Raw genomic sequence first — 269 nt, 5'->3', positions numbered from 1 at the left:
ACTGAGAAAATATTTAAAGAGATTATAGTTGAAAACTTCCCTAATATGGGAAAGGAAATAGTCAATCAAGTCCAGGAAGCACAGAGAGTCCCACACAGGATAAATCCAAGGAAAAACATGCCAAGATGCATACTAATCAAATTATCAAAAATTAAATACAAAGAAAAAATATTAAAAACAGCAAGGGAAAAGCAACAAATAACATACAAGGGAATCTTCATAAGGTTAACAGCTGATCTTTCAGCAGAAACTCTGCAAGCCAGAAGGGA

This window comes from Physeter macrocephalus, chromosome 14, assembly GCF_002837175.3.
Source record: "Physeter macrocephalus isolate SW-GA chromosome 14, ASM283717v5, whole genome shotgun sequence".
Taxonomy (NCBI): domain Eukaryota; kingdom Metazoa; phylum Chordata; class Mammalia; order Artiodactyla; family Physeteridae; genus Physeter; species Physeter macrocephalus.
Note: the sequence above shows the minus strand (reverse complement) of the source record.